The sequence below is a fragment of the Olea europaea genome, chromosome 6 (assembly GCF_002742605.1).
Source record: "Olea europaea var. sylvestris chromosome 6, O_europaea_v1, whole genome shotgun sequence".
Classification (NCBI taxonomy): Eukaryota; Viridiplantae; Streptophyta; class Magnoliopsida; order Lamiales; family Oleaceae; genus Olea; species Olea europaea.
This window is the reverse complement of record NC_036242.1, coordinates 16,130,767-16,152,880: the sequence shown is the minus strand read 5'-3', so window position 1 is coordinate 16,152,880 and position 22,114 is coordinate 16,130,767. Positions and strand designations below refer to the sequence as shown.

The following is a 22,114-nucleotide window of genomic DNA, read 5'->3' as shown; positions in this document are numbered from 1 at the left end:
AAAAAAAAAAAAAAGGGGAATTAGTCTTTTTTTTTTTTTTTTTTTTTTTGGCTGCTGGTCAAATAATCATCGTTTTGATAACATTTTTTTTCTAAAAAAGGTCAAGCCAATTCTTAGTTCATTTTCTAAAAAAAGATGTACGACTAAGACTGGTTCCATCTTGATGGTTTTTCTTGTAGTGATGAGATTAAATTAGATGGTTTAATATGTTTTGTATGGAATAATTTTGGAGATAGAAAAATAATTGGCCTTTTGTTGGAAGTTAGTAGTATGAAAGATTTTGGTAGCAGACAAAGGGGGCAGAAGAAAAGAACTTTATTAGAATGATAATGACTTTTACTTGCATACAAATGAAAGACTCACGCCCTATTTATAAACCATAGCTTACATATGATTTCTTTTAGATAATTTTACATGTGCCTACAAACTGTACAAACTTTTTTGATGCCCAATTTTCTCTAATGAGTTCTAGATAATTCTGAATTTTTATTATTTTTGCTTGTCGAGCAATTCTAGTATCTTCTAGAAAATTCTTATAATATGCATCAACCATCAATACATAACACAAATTTCATCTATAACATATGTTTATAGGAAAGAGAATACGTCATTTTCGTATTATGGCATAAAAGTCATCATAACGTGGAAAATATTGGAGCAGGAACTACCATGCATGCGGTTTGCACCCTATATAAATCCCATAATCAATTCTTAGTGTTATCAAACAAAGGTCTTGTAATTAATAAGCATAGTTATTTATCCAAAAATACATTTCTATCTGCCATGGCAGTCTACAAGAGCCCCTCGTCTTTTCCCAGCCGTTGTTCTAATATTTGTACAAAAAATTGCAGATAATGGAGTTATTAGTCCATCTCTTGCTGCATGTAGAGCTACTCCTCAGAAGTGGACCATTCTAGAAGCAACTTATGAACTCTCTAAACACCACCAAATTATTCTGAATGAAAGAAGTTTTAAGGTTATTTATGTTCTATACTATATATTTATATATATATTTTTTATATTATGTGCCGATGTATATTTTTACACTTTTATATTATGTGTCGATTTATATTTTTACACTTTACCATATTCTTAAAATCTTGTAAAAAACAAACAAAGAGGGGGAAAAAGCTCAACCTGCGGGAATGTAAAAACCATGTTCTCTCAAGAGTCTGAAGAAAAGTGAAAGATCATGAAGAGAGTATCCATCAAAAGAAGTGGCTTCCATATAATGTCGCCAGAGAACTGATTCAATCTCTTCCTGAAAATGGTAGTCAACACCTAGTCGCTGGATAGCATCCACCAACATTGAGCTTTCTATTTGATTTTCTAATTCCTCTGATTTCAACAATTCCCTGACATCCTTCAGTTTTTGTTCATATTCCGTGGAAAATTCATCCTGCAAGTAAGACCGGTTTTTGCTTTACACTTTTTCATAACTATTTTTATGCAGAAATTTCCATAACTATGTATTTATATACTTTTTTATATTTTTTATACTTGATGAGAGTGACTTGTCGGCGGGACTATTTCTCCCGGAAATTGTTGATGAGAAGATGAGTCCAACTTGTGAATACCGTATGGTTATACATTAAACTAAAAATTACTTCTTAGTATTCACTCCAGATGAAGTGAAGAAATTCTTCCAATATGATCCATACACAGAAGATGATAACGACATACTTGTGGGAGATTTCTTTACTGTACAAAATTATAAAAGGATTGAAACCCAAATAATTTCAAATGAGACAAATAACTTGTTCTTAGGAAATTATTCGTCATTCAACCTGAAGAACTAACAAATGAAGAAGAAAACCATATAGAAATCAAGGAATAAATTATAAGGGGATAAATTCAAAGAAGACGAAATTAACATGCAAGTTGATAAGCAGATCGAAGTCTAGTTAAGTTAGAATTGAATGATTTAGGCTATTCATATCATATTCAAAAGGACAAAGTAAGGTTTTGGAATATATACCAATTATGGTGTTAAGATATTATTTTTATTGTATCTTTTCAGGTATGATGAAAATATCGTACAAGAATACGAAAAGAAAGGAGAGTAAAAGTCAAGGGCTAAAGGAGAGACCTTATAAACACGGTGAGTATTGCAGCCCTTTCTTTAAACCTATTTTGTGCACACATTAAGTACAAAGTGTATAAAAATATTGCCTTATTTTATTTTGATAATCTGAGTTGGTTAGGCTTGCTGGCCTAACGATTATGGTTATTTGAAATTTCTTATGAAGCATAAATTGAGACTAGGTAATGTATTTATTTATTTTGCTAATTTGATACTTATACATTTTTTATCGTATTCAATAGAGTATATAATCATGATAATGAATATGAATTTTTGGATTGTTTACGGTAATACAATATGTTGAATGAACTTTACGTCTGTTTCAATCCTACCTACTACTGGAATATAAATATAAAAAAACAACAACTTGACCAACTGGAATGACTAGTTTGGGGATGGTTGATCTGTATTGAAAATCCTACCTACTACAAAAGAGAGGATGGAGTTTTACTGTTCATTTTTGGGCCATTTTCACACTAGGATTGGTTTCAAACTGGTTCATTCTGTTGTTTTAATAACGCATGGGTCGACTTTGACCAATAAATAATGAAATTGAGAAAACGCAGCTAAAAATGGACATAAGTATTTACGTGATTCACCCAAATTTTGGCTACGTTCACGGGCAAGTATAGGAGGATTTTACTATAGTAGAAGAATTACAACAACTCTCTAAATACAAGGGGATACCAACAATTAATATCTCTTGTAATAGAAAAAACAAGTAGGAAATACTATAGGAAGAAACAATAATTTTTCTCTCTATTTTTATCTCTCTACTCACAATTTTCTCTCCACTCAATATTTTCTTTTCTCTCAATTTTTTTCTCTCCAACACGGCTTATTTCACTTGGCGTGTTAGTTCTCTATTTATAGAGAAATTTGGCTTCAAACCGTCTCACTTTGTTTGGCTCAAAACTTGCCATCAAGGTGCATATGAAAGAGGAGAGTAGGATGCATGTGAGAGCCTGGTTGGAGAATTAATAGCCTTGCATGTGGGAGACTTGTTCATAAAGAAAGTGGCCGGACCAAAGCTCAAAAATTCCACTGCCTATGTATTAAATGCTTGCATGAATTTTGTCATTTTGTAGTTAAAATTTGTGGCTTTAATTTTCAACATTTCTCCCACTTAAAGTCACTTTTGTTGACCACTTCAATCCTACCCATAGTTGCCATTTCCATGCCACTTACGTTTCTGCCAGGCCGATAGAGGATCGACACCAAATGAACTTGTCAGTACCGATTGGCTTTGTCAACATATCTGCTAGGTTGTCCATTGTATGGATTTTCTATATATCCACACTTCCTTTTTCTACCTTCTCTCGAACAAAGTGATACTAGACTCGAATATGCTTTGTCCTCTGATGAAATGCTGGATTCTTTACCAAATGCAAAGCACTCTGACTATCACAAAATAGAGTAATCTTCTCTTGTTTGTGTCCGAGCTCCTCCATTAACATTTGTAACAAGATTGTCTCTTTCCTGGCTTGTGTAGCTGCCACGTATTCTGCTCCGTCGTAGAAGTAGCCACGATAGACTGTAGTTTCGAAACCCAGCTTACAGCTCCTCCAGCAAGAGTAAACACATATCCAGTGATGGACTTACTTTTGTCAAGATCACCTGCATAATCTGAATCAACATAGCCTCTGACAATAAAATCTGATCCGCCATAACATAATGTAACATTTGAGGTACCCTTGACATATCTCAGGATCCTCTTTACAGTACTCCAATGCTCTTTATCAAGATTTGCCATGTATCGACTAACCACTCCTACTGCTTGTACAATGTCTGGTCTTGTACAGATCATAACAAACATCAGGCTACCCACTACTGATGCATACGGTACTCTAGACATCTCCACTTTCTCTGCTTCTTTGCTAGGACTCATACTTGAGGATAACTTAAAATTAATAGGAAGAGGGGTAGAAATTGGCTTACAATCTTTCATATTGAAGCGATGCAAGATTTTCTTCAAGTAGTTCTTCTAATTAAGCCAAATCTTTCTATTATTTCTGTCTCGATAAATTTGCATCCATAGAATCTTGTTTGTTGGTCCCAAGTCCTTCATTTCAAACTCCCTAGCTAACTGTGCCATCAAATTATCAATACGATCTTTGTTCGAGCCTATTACCAACATGTCATCAACATACAACAGCAGAATAATGAAATCATTATCACCAAATCTCATCTACTATGCACATGGATCTTAACTAAGTTTGTTGTATCCAAGGCTCATGATGAAGGAATCAAATCTCTTATACCAACATCTCGGCACCTGTTTAAGACCGTATAGAGATTTGTTCAACCTGCAAACCAAGTTCTCTTTTCCTTTTTCTTCAAAACCTTCTGGTCGGAGCATATAAATCTCTTCTTCAAGTTCTCCATGAAGAAATGCAATTTTTACATCTAATTGCTCGAAGTGTAAGTCAAATGTAGTACACATTCCCAAGACTACTCGAATTGTTGTGGTCGAACCACAGGAAAAAATATTTCGTTGAAGTCTATGCCTTTTTTCTGAGCATACCCTTTCACCACCAGTCTCGCACGATACCGCTCCACTTGGTCATTGCTATCTCGTTTTATCTTATAGACCCATTTATTCCCAATGGCCTTCCTTCCATGTGGTAGTGGAACAAGATTCCATGTCTTGTTCTTATGAAGAGTTTCAATTTCTTCTTGCATTACAGCCATCCACTGAGAAACTTCTTGGCTATTTATAGCCTCATGAAAAGTTGATGGCTCTCCATCTTCTGTCAATAAGTAGTATGCAACATTACCCTCCATAATGTAATATGAGTGCCAAGCCAGTTCTCTTCTCTTCCGTGTTGATCGTTGAACATTTGGAGCACCAGATTCAGCTTGTTCTTCATGTTCTAGTGTTGCTTCAGAAGAATCTATATCTACTCGTTCGTCTCCAACTTCGACTGTAGTAGTCTCTGGTTTTTCTTTTGAAGTGCTATCATTTCCTTTTTCCTGTGTTTTGGCTTCTGCAAATATGACATCTCTACTGATTATCACCTTATGGGTAGTGGGATCCCCCAGGCGGTACCCCTTAACTCCATTAGGATACCCTAAGAAAATACATTTTCTAGATTTTGGATCCAGCTTTGATGTTTCTTGGGTGTTTTACATAACGTACACAGGACTTCCAAATATATGTAAGTGAGAATAATTAGCCGGTTTATTAGTCCACATTTCCATCGGTGTCTTCAAGTCAATTGCGGTTGATGGCGACTGATTGATCACATAACAGGTGGTTTTGACTGCTTCTGCCCAGAATGACTTGGCTAACTTTGAAGTTCTCAACATTGCTCTTGTTCTTTCTAACAATGTTCTGTTCATCCGCTCTGCCACTCCATTTCGCTGTAGAGTGTATGCCACTATGAACTGTCTCTTGATACCTTCTTGTTGACAGAAGTTATCAAATTAATCACCAGTATATTCTTTTCCATTGTCAGTCCTCAGACACTTGATCTTCTTTTCAAATTCAAGCTCCACATGTGCTTTGAATACTTTGAAGACTACAAACACGTCTGCCTTTCTCTTAATTGGATACACCCAACGTCTCCTGGAGTAATCATCAATAAAAGATACAAAGTATCTTGCACCTCCTAGGGACATAACCGGTGCTTGCCAAACTCGAAATGGACCAGTTCCAAGATAGCTTTACTTCTAGGAGTAGAACCATTGAACTTCAATCTGTGCTATTTACTAGTAATACAATGCTCACAAAAGGGTAATGAAACCTTTTTGAGACCTGGAAGAAGCTTTTGTTCTGAGAGAATTTTCAAACCACGTTCCGACATGTGACCAAGCTTGCGATGCCACATCATCGTTAATTCTTCTGCTGAACCTGTCGATGCGACATATGCTTCTCCTTCTTATAGTGTTTCTCCTTTAAGCATGTACAAATTTGCAGCTATCTTTTTTGCTTTTATCACCACAAGCGCGCCTCTGATTATTTTCATAATCCCATCTTGTATATGGGTTTTGCAACCAATGCTATCTAATTGTCCTAAAGACAATAGATTTTTCTTCAAGCCTTTTACGTGCCGTACCTCCTGAATAGTGCAAATTGTATCATCATACATTTTCAATTTGATGGTACCAATACCAGCGATCTCCAAGGCACAATCATTTTCCATAAACACAGATCCTCCTGGAATAATCTCATATTGATGGAACCATTCCCTCATTGGTGTCATGTGCCATGTAGCTCCTGAATCCATAAGCCAGACATTAGAAAATTTATTTCTGCCTTCAACAATTGTTGTTGCCTCGCTGTACAAAATTTCACCATCATCTGAGGTGCTTGCTACACAACCCTGAGCTTTTGACATCTCAGGACCTTTTTCTTTGGCTTCTTCATTCTTCTTAAAGCTCCAACAATCCCTTTTTAAATGCCCTTTCTTGCCACAGTAATGACACTTGACATTTTTATTACTCTTGAATTTTGATCTACTCTGATTATGACTCCCACTGGAGCCACGTTCCGTTGATCTCCCTCTCATCATCATTAAAGCTTCCACCTGATGCAAACTTGTCGATCTATCCTCCTCATTTTTTTTGCCGACTTTCTTCTTCAAGAATAGCAGCTACAATAAGACTAGAGTTTCAAGGTTGTTGGTTAAGTTGATGATGAGTAGATCATACGAATCTGGCAGACTTTGAAGTAAGATTTCAGCACGTTCACCCGCCTCTATATTATGCTCCATTGATGTGAGCTGTGAAAAAAAAGTGTTGAGGGTGTTGATGTGGTCGGTTACCGTAGTTGACTCCATCATCCGAAGGGTGTAAAGCTTCCTCTTCAAGAAGATTTTGTTGTGTAACGATTTGGCCTCGTACTGTTTTGTCAGCATATCCCATATTTCTTTCGCCGTCTTTTTCTCTACCACACTTGACAATACTCCATCGGCTAGTGCAAGGTGCAGATTAGCAACTGCATTGCTATCCATCTCGTTCCACTTAGTATCATCAATGATCTTCACAGGCCTTTGTCCAATTGCCGCCAAGCAGTTATCTTTCCGCAAAACTGCTTTTATTCTCATTTTCCATAATGAGAAATTATTCCCATTGAACTTTTCAATCTCATACTTTGTCGCCATTTTGTTCACCAATAATATAACTAAACAACGACCCTACACAGAACCTTGCTCTGATACCACTGTTGTTTTAATAACGCGTGGGTCGACTTTGACTAACAAATAATGAAATTGAGAAAACGCGGCTAAAAATGGATACAAGTATTTACGTGATTCACCCAAATTTTGGCTACGTCCACGGGCAAATATATGAGGATTTTACTATAGTAGGAGAATTATAAAAACTCTCTAAATACAAGGAGATATCAACAATTAATCTCTCTTGTAATAGAAAAAACAAGTAGGAAATACTATAGGAAGAAACAATAATTTTTCACTCTATTTTTATCTCTCTACTCACAATTTTCACTCTACTCAATCTTTTCTTTTCTCTCAATTTTTTTCTCTCCAACACGGCTTATTTCACTTGGCATGTTAGTTCTCTATTCATAGAGAAATTTGGCTTCAAACTGTCTCACTTTGTTTCGCTCAAAACCTGCCATCAAGGTGCATATGAAAGAGGAGAGTAGGATGTATATGAGAACCTCGTTAGACAATTAATAGCCTTGCATGTGGGAGACTTGTTCATGAAGAAAGTGGCTGGACCAAAGCTCAAAAATTCCACTGCCTATGTATTAAATGCTTGCATGAATTTTATCATTTTGTAGTCAACATTTGTGGCTTTAATTTTCAACACATTCACTGTTGTCAACTGGTTTTTCTACTATTCATCAATAAACATCTCACTATTGTCCTCTTGCATGTCTCTTCTCAACCCACTTTCTTCCTCTTTCGCTTCTTTTTCTCTTTCGCTTCTTTTCCCACCATCTTCAAATTTTTCCCAGAATTCCTTCGTAGAAAATAATCATAGCTCTCTTTTTTTCAATTCTCTAACCACGTTTACATTTTTCCCCGAATCACAACAATATAGGTTCTCGAAAAGGAAAACAATTAAATACATAATTCTGTGCTTTCCGTAACTGAATCCATTTCCTTTTCGATAATGGAAGAATAAAATTATGTTGCCGGTCTCAGACGATGTGCCGGAGCGGAGGTTGTGAGAACATCGGAGGCTACGGTGATGATGTTGGTTTCCTGCTCTTTTTCGTCTGCATTTTTCACTTTAGTTTGTAAAAGGTCTCGGGTATACTTGTTTATGTATATTTTCTATAACATATTTTATACATAATTTTTTTTATATTATGTGTAAAAAGAAGTTTTAAGAACATGGTTTTTACACTTTATATATTTTTATATTTTTTTATATTATGTGTCGAGGAAATTTCTGCACAAAAATAGTTATGGAAAAGTGTAAAGCAAAAACCAATCTTACTTGCAGGATGAATTTTCCACGGAATATGAACAAAAACTGAAGGATGTCAAGGAATTATTGAAATCAGAGGAATTAGAAAATCAAATAGAAAGCCTAATGTTGGTGGATGCTATCTAGCGTCTAAGTGTTGACTACCATTTTCAGGAAGAGATTGAATCAGTTCTTCGGTGACATTATAAGGAAGCCACTTCTTTTGATGGATACACTCTTCATGATCTTTCACTTTTCTTCAGACTCTTGAGAGAACATGATTTTTACATTCCCGCAGGTTGAGCTTTTTCCCCCTCTTTGTTTGGTGCTTGTTTTTGTTAATTACCCATGAGGCCATGACACAGACATATTGTTGGAAATTTACTTAAATATGCGCTATGGAAATAAAAACAATTTCAATTCCCACTAGAATTCATCTTTGTATTTAGATAAAAATTGTGATAAAAGTTATATCTTTTCTTAGATCTGCAAATTCCTTTGCGTTATCTTTGTTCCAGCAACTTGGATTTGCCTCCCACAGCTGTCCAATTATCCAGCATCCAATGAATTCTACACAAATAACAGATTGTAGGCACTACAGTTTTCTCCTCTTGTGCTAGCAAGAATTATGAGAAAATCTCTACTGAATTGAAAACTCTAGTCACTTATTTATACAAGCCCAAACGGGCTTGGCCTAACTCGATCCAATATTTAATTAATCCATTTAATTAAATCCGATCCGTGAATTAATTAATCCAAATTCGGGCCTATAAATAATCAGCCCAATTAATTAATTAATTCATCCAATGATTGTTAAATTAATTAATTTACAAATTGCAATCTTCCAATTCTCTTTTGAGTGCGACCCATCAAATTTCTGATCACGATACTTAAAGACGTGAAATATTATTTTGATTTAATTAAAGTTAATAAATTAAAATATCCTTTTAATTTATCACCAATTCACAGTCGCATCCCAGATTGACATCTAGCAATATATCAGAACAACACATGTGACAGGAAATGTCACGTGGTATGACAAAACCAAACTTGTTCATTTACAATGAAACTATAATCCTTTCGTCAATATGATCTGATCAATTACGAGATATGGAAGTGTGTCAATCTTGATTATCGATCATATCTTTCATTTTACTATTAAGTCAATATGAGTCGAAAACTCATTTTTGACTCATGAGTATACCTTGGCCAAAGATTTCGTTATCGACTTAATTGAGCGAAATGGAGATCACAATCTCTTACTATCTAAGAGTGACGAATCCTCTATTGGTCATTCACAACCTTCATATGGTTCTTGACATACCCGAATGATACAGTATTAGCAGCCCTTGGCAAAGCAACATCCAATACTGTAAAAGCATGACTGTCCTCATACAAAGTACTATAACGACCTCAAGTCAAAGGACCAATTCTATTAACGAACGTTAGAGATTAACCACTGACACTCAAATAGTTATCCATGTGGAATCTCTTAGCGGGTCTCCAATGTTTCGTTCTATAACAAAACATCCATGTGTTCATTTAAGTGTCACCATATTTTAGCTTGTGAGATCAGCTACTTACTTCACAAGTAGGAAATGTCACACGTGATGGTCTATCTGTATCTCATTATTACTTATGACTATGGATTATGCAAGATTCAATTATATGTAATTTGTATATCAAAATCACAATTACTTGTGATTACCAAATTACTTAAACTTGAATCTTCGGACTCTATTATTTAATATTATTTATCAGAATAATAATTTAAATAAATAATTGATCTTGCCAAAATTAAATGCATTAAATATATTAAAAGTGTTTACAACCTAAATCGATTGGATCTAGGGCATAACATTTATAAACATATTCAACAAATTCAAGGGAAAAGATGGGTTGTTTGAAGGGAAAATAAAGTAAGATATTAGAGGATTGATGGAATTGTATGAAATTGAACAGCTAGTGACAGAAAGAGAAGATATTCTTGATGAAGCAGCAAAATTTAGTGACCAAATTGTTAGTAACAGATTGAAGCATCCTTATCACAAAAGCATTGCATGATTTACTGCAAAGAAGTATATTAGAGATTTCGAAGGCATTAATGGATGGAGAAAAAATTGAAAGAGCTCACAAAAATGAACATTTCTGTGGCACGTACAGTCCACCAACCAACAAGAACTAGCCAAAATTTCCAAGTAAGAAGGCATAACACTTATGAAACTTTCTCGACTAGTTTGAGGAAAACTAAAAATTGAATATTTTGTAAGTTTAGGTGATGGAAAAACCTTGGTTTGGCTCAGGAATCAAAGCAGGCTAGGAACCAACCGTTAAAATGGTACGCATGGTCCATGGCCTCCCTAAGCGATCCAAGCATGTTGGAGCAAAGGCTTGAACTCACCAAATCCATCACGTTTATTTACATAATAGATGACATTTTTTATCTTTATGCGACACCAGATGAACTTGCTGTCTTTACCCGAGTTGTAAACATGTATAAACCATTTTCTTCTCTAGTTTTAGTGGGGAGAACAATAGTGGAAATGCAATATGTTTAACTTGAATATCTTTTGATGATTTTTTTATTTTTAGCCTTTAAGTTTGAGGATCGATTTGTAACCGTAAATGAAAAATTGCAGAAAATTTAAAAAAAGGAAGAACACAAAGATTTCTGCCCTCAAAAGGGCCCAAATGTTCAGTCATGAGACCTAATCACCCATTGAGCATCTAATAAGGGATTTAGCTCAAGATCTACTAATATCAACCAAGAATCAGTACAAAATGTGCGAAGAAATCTCAGATTTCTTCGTGTTTCTCTCGCCTCTTCTCAAAATAGAAAAACCTCACCAAATCAGTATCTATCAATTGTACTAAACAACCAGATTCTATCACTAAGAACAACCATTTCAATCACGAAGATCGATTTCAATTTAGAGATCAAAACCCTAATTTTCAATTAGAAAACAGAGTGAGACGAAAAGACTGAAAGAAGGATCCAGAGAGTGTGAATAGTACCAAGGTCAAGTATATATCTGATCAATTTAACAGTCACAATCGAAGGGCTGGAATGAAGTCATGTGGATGGCAGATTCACACCCCCTCAAAGAGGCTAATGTCGTGTTTCCAAAATACGTTTTTGATAAAAGGCTAGCAAACCGGTTATCTATTATTGGCCTCAACAAATATGCGGCCCAATAACCCAAAATTTAATTAGGCAGCCCAGAATTCTTAACAATCTCCACCTAGCTGAGTTGAATCTTGGTCTTTACTAATGGATCTTGTTACTAAATCAGTTAACTTCACTTGCTCTAAGTTCCTGTAAAAACAAAAAATTTAAATCAGTTAACCTTATCATAAACAACACTTGAAGTTCTAAATTTATCACCCCTTTTTATGATATTTAGAATCTTCAAGCAAAATTTAAATTTGTTTAGAGGCAGTACCTTAGTTCCCAAATCAGAGAGATTGAACTCTGTAGGAATTTTAACCAACTTGATCAAACCTTTTTCCGCCATATCTCGCACAAAATGAAATTTTATGTCTCTATGCTTGGTTCTATCATGATATACAGGATTCCTACTAAGATAAATTACACTTTAATTATCTGTATAAATGTTAACAGAATTATTTGCAAAACCAATTTCAGTTAGTAAACCTCTTAATCAGATGCTTTGTTTAACAGCATCACAAGCTGCAATATATTCAGCTTTTGTAGATGATAAGGCAATTAATTTTTGTAGTTGTGACTTCCAACTTATACATCCGTTACACAAAGTAAAAATATAGGAAGATGTGGATCTTCTCCTATCTAAGTCACCAGCAAAATCCGAGTCAATGTAACCCTTTAAAGTTATCTCTTCATTGCTTCTTCTATAAATTAGATCTAATTCAGATGACCCATTAAAGTATCTTAACATCCATTTTATTGCAAGCCGGTGAGTTTCACCTGGGTTGGCCATGAACCTACTTAAAACACTATTTCCATGTGCTAGGTCAGGTCTTGTACAGACCATGAGGTACATGATAGAACCTACAGTGTTAGCATAAGGTACTTTCTCCATTCTTTTTAATTCATCATCTGTTTTAGGTGATTGTTCACTAGATAATTTAAAGTGATTAGCAATAGAAAAAGTAACAGGCTTACAATCAAGCATAGAAAAATTTTCAAGAATTTTCTTCACATAAGTTTCTTGTTTTAGCACTAATATGTAATTATCTCTATCTCTATTTATTTCCATTCCAAGGATCCTTTTAGCTTGTCCTAAATCCTTCATTTCAAATTCAAATTTTAACTTTGATTTAATGAAGTCTATTTCACTTCTATCATGACAAGCAAGCAACATATCATCAACATAGTAACAAATAAACATATTCAGCTCCACTTGAACCTTTATAAAAGAGACAGGAGTCATAACGGTTTTTTACAAAACCTAAAGTCTGCACAAATGAATTAAATTTCAAATACCATTATCTGGTTGCTGGTTTACACCCATAAAGAGATTTTTTCAACAAGCAAACCTTATCTGATTTTGATTTAATTTCAAATCCTTTGGGTTGAGTCATGTATATTGTCTCATCAAATCACCATTTAGAAATGCTGTTTTAACATCAAGTTAATCTAATTCCCAGTTATCATGAGCAGATAAAGCCAGTAAAATTCTAATTGTAGTGTACTTGGCCACTGGAGAGAATATTTCATTATAGTCTACTCCTTGTTTTTTAGTGAAACTTTTAGCCACTAATCTGGCCTTATATCTCTTATTTTCTGAGTTTGAATCTCCTTCTTTAATTTTAAAAATCCAATTACAATCTACAATCTTCCAAAATCCATGTTTTATTTTTAATAAGGGAATCCATTTCCTCATCCTTAGCTTCCTTCCAAAGCTTAGAATCAGGAGAATTAATGGGTTCATCAAAAGATGTAGGTTCAGAATTTAAGGAGTCAAGTGCAGAAAACAGAGTGATAAACTCTTCATTATTGAATCTGGTGGAGAAAATTATGGTTCTTCTTTCCCTATCTCTAGCTAGCTGATAATCAACAAGAGTATTTGTTGAAAATTCAGATTCACTTTTAGAATCATTTTCCTCATTATTTATTTCAGATTGGGAGTGCTCCACCTCAAGAGAATCATCTTGATTTACAGTATTTTCAGGTTGAACTTCCAGGATGGTCTTATTCTCTGGTGTAGATTCAGAAATTTTAGAATCTTTAGATTTTATACAAGGCATGTCATTCTCATTAAAGATGACATCTCTACTTATTATCACTTTAAAACGTTTTTGGTCTTTAACCCAGAATCTATAGCCTTTGGTTTCCTTTCCATAACCCAAGAAAACACATTTTTGAGATCTAGGCTCAAGTTTGCCTTCACTTTGATGGGAATAGGCAGCACAGCCAAAAACTTTGATATTTGCTATAGTCAGGTATTTTTTCAGACCATAACATTTCAGGGACTTGAAAATCAATAGCACTAGATGGACTTCTATTAATTAAATAGGTGGCTGTGTTTAGAGCTTCACCCCAAAAAACTTTTGAAAGTCCAGAACTATACAACGTACACCTGACCTTTTCTAGCAAGGTTCTGTTCATTCTCTTAGTAACTCCATTTTGCTGAGGAGTGTATGTTATAGTTCTATGTCTTAGAATTCCAACCTCTTTACAAAATGAATTAAATTCAAAATACAGAATTCAAGACCATTGTCAGTTCTTAATGCTTTGACTTTCTTGTTTGTTTGATTTTTAATCATAGATTTCCATTGCTTAAACTTTTGAAAAGTTTCAGAATTCTGTTTTAAAAGAAATGTCCATATCTTTCTTGAATAATCATCTATTATAAGAAAATAGAACCTAAATCCACTTAGGGTATTTACTGATGCTGGACCCCAAAGGTCAGCATGTAAGTAGTCTAGTATAGAAGTGGATTTATGGGTTCCAATTTTAAAGGGTAGTCTTTTCTGTTTTCCAATTAAACAGTTTTCACAGAAGTCTAATTTTTCAATATTATCCTTTCCAAAACATCTAAGTTTATTTAAAATGATTAATCCATGTTCAGAAATGTGTCCCATTCTTTTATGCCAAAGTAAGGATTTGTTAAACTTATAGTTTGAGGCAGTACTGACTTAAAGCAGGCTCAGCATGGATAGTGTAAATTCCATTTATTTTTGGAAAGGAGATGACTCTCTTTTCCCCTAAAGTTAAGCTTAGAAGACCCTTGTGAATATAGATATTGTATTTCTCATCTAATTCTCCCAAGGAAATAAGATTCCTTTTGAGTTCAGGAACATATCTTGTATTTTCTAGTTCAAGAATATAGTTGTTATCTAACAACAACTTAACTTTACCAATACCTTCTATTTGACAACTCATGTCATTCCCGATCTGAATTTGCCCTCCATTGAGGTCAACAAACTCAGAGAACCATTCTTTTAAATGACACATGTGAAATGTGCATCCAGAGTCAAGGACCCACTCTCTTGAGTCTCTTTTCGTGGTATTAACAAGAACCACCCCCTGGATATCAGGTTTATTTTTGCAAGCAACGGTTGCAGAACCATCAAAGTTATTTCTATCCTTCATGTCTGAAATTTTCTTAAAACATTCTTTTATTAAGTGTCCTATTTTGCCACAGTAGTAGCATTTTCTAATCTGATTCTTTGATTTCACATGATTCTTGTTCTTGTCTTTGAGCTTATAAGTAGGGAATTTTCCTTTCTTGTGAGGATTGGGATAGTATTGGTTACTTTTCTTATTGTGATTTAGTTTTTCTTTTATATGAAGCCCTTTACCAGACTTAGAGTCTTTTGACTCAACTTTTAATTCAAGCTCCTTATTTCTTAAGGCTGATGTTACTATATCCACAGTAAGTTCTTGCCCCCATATTCTAAGGCATTTCTAATGTCTCTATATCTTTCATTAAGAGAGATTAATAGAGCAACAACTTGTTTGTCATTAGAAATTTCCTCATCACAATTGTCTAAGTCCTGAATCATTTTAGTGAATTTGTCAAGATTTTCTTCTAAGCCAGATGATGGGTCAAATCTTAAGTTGTAAAATTGCCTCAAGAGATAACATTTATTTGGCATGGACTTAGTCAAGTAGAGTGATTCTAATTTTGTCCACAAAGCCTCAGTAGAAGTGGTTTCTCCCACTTTCCTAATCATACTATTAGACAGCTGAAGAAAAACAGTATTCCATGCAATATCATCTAATTCTCTCCTCCTATAGGCACTAATTTTAGCAGCCCATGTGTTATCAAGGGCTGCAGCACATCTTTGCTGTAGTAGCAGTGCTATCATTTTCTGCGCCAGAGATTAAAATCCCCAGTACCATTCCATGTCTTTATTTCTAGCTTATATGCACTTGACATGTTGTCAGGTAAGTATGCAGACATGCAACTATACAGTACACAGTATATATTTATGATTCAGACAGATAATTGTAAGTAACAAACAGGCAGATTTCTGAACAGAATAGGAGAATGCAGTCATTCCTATCCAAACAATAATTCAAGAAACTAAGTGTTAATTATGAAAAGGTGTAAGGAACAGTGACCCTTTAAATCCACTGCTCCCTCAGATTCCCAGACCTTCAGTGGGGTCTTGTACAAAAGAAAGCAGAGGAGAATCACTTACCTTAATAACCAATTTCAAGATTAACAAGAAACCAATAATAGATTAAAAGTAAAAGGTTTAGAAATATACCAGAAACTGAAATTGTAAAAATCTCAGTATGTAAAATGTGACCGGACTATCGGAATGTAAGCAGCCTTTCACTGCATAAGCAATAAATAAACGAGTTACTAAAACTTAGTGGCAACTCAACTAGAATCGAAATGAGTCAACTCGACTCGCCAGACTCAGTACGAGTCAGATCACTCAAATAGACTCAATTGTGAGTCAACTCATAAATTGTCTAGAAACTCAATAGCGAAGAACGAATCTTCAGTGAAATCGATGAACAGAGGAGAAAATATTCAAAGACAGTATAGATCCAACCAACAGTTGAATTGAGAGTTTAACTCAAACTATCAAAAAATTTTAAACATCAAATTTTGCATTTGAAACCAAGAAACTGTAGATCTTGAAAAAGGTTTTCGAGAGAACATAAAAACTAGGATTTGAAACAAAAGATTTTTAGAAATCAAAAATGGTTTCATAACCAAAGGATCTGATACCACTGTTATTTTTAACCTTCAAGTTTGAGGATCGATTTGTAATCGTAAATGAAAAATTACAGAAAATTAAAAAAATGGAAGAACACAGAGATTTTTCGCCCTCGAAAGGGCTCGGATGTTCTATCATGAGACCTAATCATCCGTTGAGCATCCACTAAAGGATTTAGCTTAAGATCCACTAATATCGACCAAGGATCAATACAAAATGTGCGAAGAAATCTCAGATTTCTTCGTGTTTCTCTCGCCTCTTTTCAAAATAGAAAAACCTCACCAAATCAGTATCTATGAATTGTACTAAACAATTAGATTCTATCACTAAGAACAACCATTTCAATCACGAAGATCGATTTCAATTTAGAGATCAAAATCCTAATCTTCACTTAGAAAACAGAGAGAGACGAAAAGACTGAAAGAAGGATTCAGAGAGTGTGAATAGTGCCAAGGTCAAGTATATATCTGATCAATTCAACGATCATAATCAAAGGGCTGGAATGGAGCCACGTGGACGGTAGATTCACACCCCCTCAAAGAGGCTAATGTCGTGTTTCCAAAATACGTTTTTTGATAAAAGGCCAGCAACCCGGTTATCTATTATTGGCCTCAACAAAGATGCGGCCCAATAACCCAAGATTTAATGAGGCAGCCCAGAATTCTTAACAGATTTAAATATTTAAATTGTGTACAGGTGCGACTATGCGGCTATTCACATGCTACCAAAACCCTGGAAGATGTGCTACAAAGCCCTTCTTCACACCACAAATGATATAGGCTACATGATCTATAAAAACCATGGATATAATCCAATTGATTCCCTAAAATCAACAGTAAGATAGATACTCTTTTTCGTCCATAACAATACGTTGCCCTGTTTGGTTTTGATAAAAAACAGATTTTTCGAATGTTTCGATAAAAATTGATAACATGTATGGCTAATATTTCATTAAAAACTATAGGTCAATAAAATGTGTGATTAAAATTAATTATTAACTTTAACTTAGATTAAAATCTAATATTTATTTTAAAAAAAACTAGGGCCTAATATATCTCTGCTTAACATAATAGATGACATTAATGGCATATCCTTCATTTGTTGTAGTGGGCAAGTCTGTGTGACGTGTTCCTAGTAGAAGCTAAATGGTTTGCTTCGAGGCACTTACTAACCTCCAATGAGTACCTAGAAAATGGGAAGGGGAGTTCAGGAGTACATGTGATACTCGTTCACATCTTCTTTCTTTTGGGAATTAATAGAAAAACAGGAGGGGCCGTTCAGGTGGATGATATATCGGAGCTCATGTCATCTGTGGCTGCTATTCTCCGTCTCTAGGATGACTTTGGAAGTGCCAAGGTAATTACATACTAAAATTTTATATTATAAATCCATAGTACTCTTTCCCTCTATGACAATTTAACATTTTATAAGAGACCATCATCTAGAATTTTAATGATTATGATCGATACTTCCTTGTTAATTAATTACACGTTGAATGTTAATTTGTTTCATATCAAACTAATGACAGGATGAGGAGCGAGATGGAGACGATGGTTCATACATAGAGTGCTGCATGAAAGAATATCCAGGATCAACCATTGAAATTGTGCGAGAGCGTGTTGCTGATATGATATCAAGTGAATGGAAGCATCTTAACAAGGAGTGTTTTCGTTTAAATAAAAACTCATCAAGTTCATCTTTCACAAAAGCTTCTCTTAATTTTGCAAAAATGTTTCCTCTTATGTACAGTTATGATGACAACCATCGGCTTCCAAACCTTGAAGAGTTCGTCAAACACTCTTTGATGATAATTTCGGTGCACAGTTTTTAAAGAATAGCACAAATGATGAAAACGTCCATAATTCGTGGGTCCTAGTGTCCAACCTTTTATCTTCATTAAGAAATTATCTGTGGCCTCATCAAGTTCATCTTTCACAAAAGCTTCTCTTAATTTTGCAAAAATGTTTCCTCTTATGTACAGTTATGATGACAACCATCGGCTTCCAAACCTTGAAGAGTTCGTCAAACACTCTTTGATGATAATTTCTTGGTGCACAGTTTTTAAAGAATAGCACAAATGATGAAAACGTCCATAATTCGTGGGTCCTAGTGTCCAACCTTTTATCTTCATTAAGAAATTATCTGTGGAAAATGTACGGTGTTGAGTAGTAAACTTGATTTTTAGACAAAATAATATGGGCTTAAAGACTTTACTTATAGGTCCAAATCAATTAAAAGGCCCAACATGCCTAGTATTTCTAGAAATATTATCAAGAAAAATCTATATAAATATCTAAGTGAGATATGTGGTCTTATAAAGAATATCTAGAGAATTCTAGGAAAATATCTTGTACAAATGTGTGGTCTAGTTGTCTCTAAAAAATGTGTGGACTGGAAGCTTCATGTAAACACTATATAAAGGGGTAGTGTCCTCCATTTTGTAACAAGCCAAAAAGTGTGGACAGTCTTGAAGTTGAGAAATACAAGTTTCCTTTCACTTCCTTCTTCCTATTAGTGTTGTCCTATTAAAAGCCTTAGCCAATCCAAGTTGGTAAACTCATCTTTCCTCCAACAAACTGGTATCAGAGTCCTAAGGTTCTTGTAAAAAATGGCAAGTGGGATGATTTCTTTTCAAGTCCCTCCAACTCAACAAGGATAACTACAACAATTGGAGCATAAGGATGAAAGCATTGCTTGGGTCGCAAGATGCTTAGGAGATCGTAGAGAAATGCTACACGGAGCTACAAGATGAGGTCGCTCTATTCCAAGTACAAAGGGATAGTTTGAAGGATGCAAGGAAGAAGGACAAGAAGGCGATCACCCTCATCTATCAAGCGTTAGATGAAGGCATGTTCGAGAAAGTAGCTTGTGCTGCTACAAGTAAGGAAGCATGGGAGATCTTGCAAACTTCCCGCAAACGAGTTGAGAAGGTGAAAAAGGTTTGACTCCAAACACTTCAAGGTAAGTTTGAAGCTTTACATATAAAAGAATCGGAATCAACTTCAGATTACTTCTCTAAAGTATTGGCTATTGTGAATCAATTAAAAAGGAATGGAGAAAAATTGAACGACACTCGAGTAATTGAAAAGATACTTAGGTCTTTAGATTCTAAAGTTGACTACATAGTTATAGCCATTGAGAAATCTAAAGATCTAGATAGTATGAGTGTCGATCAACTCATGAGATCTTTACAAGCCCATGAGGAAAGACTAAAGAAGAAGGTGAAAGAAGAGCCATTAGAGCAAGCTCTTCAAACAAAGCTCACTTTGAACAAGGGTGAAGAAAGGTTTGACAGTAAAAGAAGCCAAAGAAGAAGAGGACGAGGCCAAGAGCAAGGAAGAAGTGCATTCTACAAGGAGGAAAGAAGACAAAGCTCATTTTCCACCAGAGGTCGTGGAAGAGGAAAAGGTACGAGGCAAAATAAAGGGCCAAGGTATGACAAATCTCAAATTAAATGTTACAATTGTCAAAAACTTGGTCATTATGCTTCAGAATGTAGAAATATTACAAACTAAGTTGAGGAGAAAGCCAACTACGCTTGTCGAAAAAGTGAAGTTGATCCTGCGCTATTGTTGGCTTACAAAGGTGAAGAGAATAGAGAAAAGAACACTTGGTATTTGGATACAGGAGCAAGCAATCATATGTGTGGAAGAAAAAACATTTTTGTGGAGTTTGATGAATCAGTAAGTGGAAAAATTACCTTTGGAGATGAATCCAAGATCCTAATAAAAAGAAAAGGTAAAATCTTGATCTGTTTGAATAATGGTACACATCAATTTATCTCAAATGTCTATTATGTGCCCAATATGAAGAATAACATTTTAAGTTTGGGACAATTCTTAGAGAAGGGCTATGATATTCATTTGAAAGATCATAGTCTTTCAATAAGAGATCAAAGAGAAAATTTGATTGTCAAAGTTCCTATGACAAGAAATAGAATATTTGCTTTAAGCATTCAAAATGATGTTGCTAAATGCTTAAAAGCTTGTTTTAAATATTCATCTTGGCTTTGGAACTTGAGATTTGGGCATCATTAATTTTGGAGGCTTAAAGTTGTTGAGTAAAAAGAAGATAGCGAAATGTTTGCCTCTAATAAATCATGCGGATCAATCATATGAAGGATGCTTACTTGGAAAGCATTTGAGGAAAATTTTTCCAAAAGAAGCTTCTACAAGAGCTAAGAAGCTGCTAGAACTTGTACACTCCGATATTTGTGAGCCAATTAAACTAAACTCTCTCGGTAAGAGCAATTACTTTGTTCTTTTTATTGATGATTTTAGCAGAAAGACTTGGGTCTATTTTCTCAAACAAAAATTGGAAGTTTTTAAAACTTTTAAGAAGTTTAAAGCTCTTGTTGAAAAAGAAAGCAGATATAGTATAAAAGCCTTAAGATCGGATAGAGAAGGAGAGTTCACCTCCAAAAAGTTTGAAAAATATTGTGAGGAAAATAGAATTCGTCGCCCATTGACGGTTTCATACTCTCCACAACAAAATGGAGTAGCCGAAAGAAAGAACATATCCATTCTTAACATGGCCCTCTGCATGCTCAAAAGTAAGAGATTGTCCAAAGAACTTTAGGTCGAAGCTGTTAATTGCGCCGTATATCTGTCTAACCAATCACCTTCTAGAAGTGTGTGGAATAAAACACCACAAGAAGCATGGAGTGGAAGAAAGCTCAGCATCTCTCACTTATGAGTATTTGGGAGCATTGCATATGCTCATGTACCAGATCAAAAGCTGTCCAAGTTAGATGACAAAAGTGAAAGGTATGTCTTTATTGGTTATGACTCTTGCTCTAAAGGCTACAAGTTGTATAATCCAAATAAGGAGAAGATCATCATAAGTAGAGATGTCGAGTTTGATGAAGAAGGAGCTTGGGATTGGGGTATCCAAGAAGAAGACTATGACTTCTTACCATTCTTTGAGGAAGAAGAACAAGAGAATAGAGAGCAGCAAGAGCTTACTAGTCCATCTCTATCACCTACTCATGGAGATGCTTCCCAATCATCTTCACAAGGAAAAAGCTCAAGCGAAAGGACACCACGGATGAGGAGTCTAGAAGAGCTATATGAGGTAATAGAAAATCAAAATGATCTCACACTCTTTTATCTTTTTGCCGATTGTGAGCCAACAGGATATGAAGAAGCAGCGCAACATAAAAGATGGAGAGATACCATGAATGAGGAGATTAAGGTTATTGAGAAAAATGACACGTGGGAGCTGACAACTCTTTCCAAAGAAAAGAGAACAATCGGAGTTAAGTGGGTGTACAAGGCAAAGAAGAACGCTAAAGGAGAAGTAAAAAGATACAAAACAAGATTAGTTGCCAAAGGCTACAACCAACGGTCAGGAATCGATTATGAAGAGGAATTTGCTCCTGTTGCTCATTTAGAAACCATAAGATTAATTATCTCTTTTGTAGCACAAAATAAGTGAAAGATATTTCAAATAGATGTGAAATCGGCTTTTCTAAATGGTTATCTC

General features: G+C 34.9%; 1 pseudogene; it reads left to right on the top strand.

Moving 5' to 3' along the window:
* The first annotated feature begins 1,034 nt into the window (after window positions 1–1,034).
* Window positions 1,035–19,575, top strand: LOC111395214 (annotated as a pseudogene).
* Window positions 19,576–22,114: the final 2,539 nt, after the last annotated feature.